This window comes from Scylla paramamosain, chromosome 46 (assembly GCF_035594125.1).
Source record: "Scylla paramamosain isolate STU-SP2022 chromosome 46, ASM3559412v1, whole genome shotgun sequence".
In the NCBI taxonomy this organism is placed as follows: Eukaryota; Metazoa; Arthropoda; class Malacostraca; order Decapoda; family Portunidae; genus Scylla; species Scylla paramamosain.
The window spans coordinates 4,408,358-4,410,857 of record NC_087196.1 but is presented as its reverse complement, the minus strand read 5'-3'; the positions used below and the strand labels follow the sequence as shown (position 1 = coordinate 4,410,857).

At 39.8% G+C, this 2,500-nt stretch overlaps 1 protein-coding gene across 1 annotated transcript in view; it reads left to right on the top strand.

The window, feature by feature from the left end:
• Positions 1 to 2,500, top strand: part of LOC135094760 (uncharacterized) — a 30,381-nt gene that overhangs the window by 17,276 nt on the left and 10,605 nt on the right.

Here is a 2,500-nt window from a genome sequence, read left to right as displayed (position 1 = left end):
CTGTCATTCCTATCTATATATTTGTCTAGTCTCTTAAGGATATAAATGGCGATAGAATAAATAGATAATAAAATAGATAGATAAAGTAACCAAGATGTGTTTTATTTAGTCATATTTTTCTATCATCATCACCCTCATCGCTATCATTATCATCAGCTTCTATATTTTTCTTCTCTAACTTTTCTATCTCTGTCATCTGTTTGTCCCTGCTCCATTTTTTTTTTGTTTTATCTCGACAACTTCTTATCATTTATGTTTTCATTTTCTCTTTCTCTCTCCCGTTTTCCTTTTGTCCCGCCAGGAAATTTGGAGGAAGAAGAGGAGAAAGAGGAGGAGGAGGAGGAGGAAGAGGAGGAAGAAGAGGAAGGGTGTGAAGGGAAAGAAAGATGAAAGAGAAAAGAAAATGTTTGTTTGGGTTAGATTAGGTTAGGTTTGGCTACATAAGGTCAGGTCAGGTCAGGTCAGATTAAGTCAAATTAGATTACGAGTAGATTTAGATTAGGTTTGGTTCGGTAAGGTTAGATCATGTTAGGATAGCTGAGGTCAGGTTAGGTCAAGTTAGATTAGGAAAATATTAAATGAGGGCAGGTTTGGTTAGGTAAGGAAACGTTAGATTACATAAGACAGGTCAGTTACTTAAATTATCAACCTTTATTGTTATTATAAAATCTTAACAACATCAACATGAACTCAAAGGTAATTCCATGCACACATAAAACACTAATTACTCCTTTAATTACTGAACAGGTGTAGCCAGGCAGGTGTAGCCAACCATACAGGTGTAGCAAATACTTACACAACCTCACTCGTAATCTTTAAGCTGGCCCTCGTAATTAACTTGTTTACCTTGCTGTCCGCTTATCAAGATAGGAAGAAGAGAAGAGGGGGCGAGGTTAGAAGGCGTTAGAGGTCCCTGGGTAATGGTGGAGTGGAGAAGATGGGGAGAGAGGGTACCTATCTGTCTCTTATCTGTAGGGAGAGAGAGAGGGAGAGGGAGATTAAGCAGGTGAAACAAGGAGACAAGGACAGGCGAGGTGGGGATCTTGATGTGTTTAGTTGTGTGTATGGTGGCGTGTGTTGGGTGGGTAGGTGTGGCTAGGTGAGTGTGTGTGTGTGTGTGTGTGTGTGTGTGTGTGTGTGTGTAAGTAATGTGAATATGGGTAGGTATAATTAGACTAACTTCCCACTTCAAACAGCACCTTTATTTGTTACCAGAATCGAACATAAGCAAAGATGAAAAATACTTAAAGACGACCATTTTTCAAGGGCCACATATACGGTTAACCGGAACCTCAAGTGTTTACCATGTTGACATCGTGGAAATCTTGTTATTCTGTCACTAGAACCAGAAAAACACACTTAAAAACCAGTGTCACTTCACCTCGACTGCTATTGAAGCCATAGAGATGATTAGCCTGGTTTTCAAGAGTACTTCTCCTGTTAGTGACGCAGAAAATCTTGTTAATCTGTCAATAGAACCATAAAACAAAGACACGTGCAATTTCAACTAGAGCATTTGGAAAACAGTGAAGGTGCGGCGTACAAGTGTTTGAAAATTCTGGTATTAATTTCATATTCTGAAAAAAAAACCCTGGCTGAGCCTCCACCGCTTTCAAAAGACACTCGTTGAAGTCACACAAGTTTTTATGGGTGTTTCAATGATTCCAGTAACACATCAACAAGATTCTACGTTATTTATAGAAGCAACACTCTTGGGAAGCTGATTAACCATCACTGTGCCCTTGAAAAACAGTGGTAGCGAGAGAGAGAGCAATCTGCTTCAACATTCTGAGCTTAGTCACACACACGAGGCGGAAACAACAACACTGCAGCACCGAGTTATCACGCAGGAGAGCTGTGTTGGTATGGCTCCCTCACCTGTCTCACCTGTCCCCTTCACCTGCTCTTACATCTGCCCCTTTCACCTGCCCCTTCCACTCACCTGTGCTGTGTTAATATTGATAAATGGTTGACTTGTTCGAAGTGACGCGGGTTTTCTTCAACGGTGTTTTTTTTTTTTAATGGTTCTAGCGTGAGATTAGCAAGTTTTCTTCATTATTTACAGGGTGAACGCTCTTGGGAGCCCGGGTAATCATCTTTATGGCTTTTAATTTTAGTTTTGTGACGTTTTTAGTGACGTATTAACATGATTTCTATATTATGAACAGGAGAAATACTCTTCAGAACCCTGCTTGTCATCTCTGTGGCCTTGGAAAAGTGGTGAAGTGACAACCATAAAAATATCCTTGAAAAGATGAGCAGCCAGGTTTTCCAGGCTGTTTTCCTGCTAAAAACGTAGATATATCGTTAATCTGTCACTAGAACCGTAAAATCACCGTTAAAAACCCGCGTCACTTCAATTAGAGCCATCTGAAAGTAGTGGAGGTGCTGCGAGGGAGTGTTTCAATATACAGTCCTTAGAAAGATGAAAAGAAAATGAAAAAAAAAAAAAAACGATAGAGTTTACGAGATGCATAAACAACGCATTGATTATTGATTG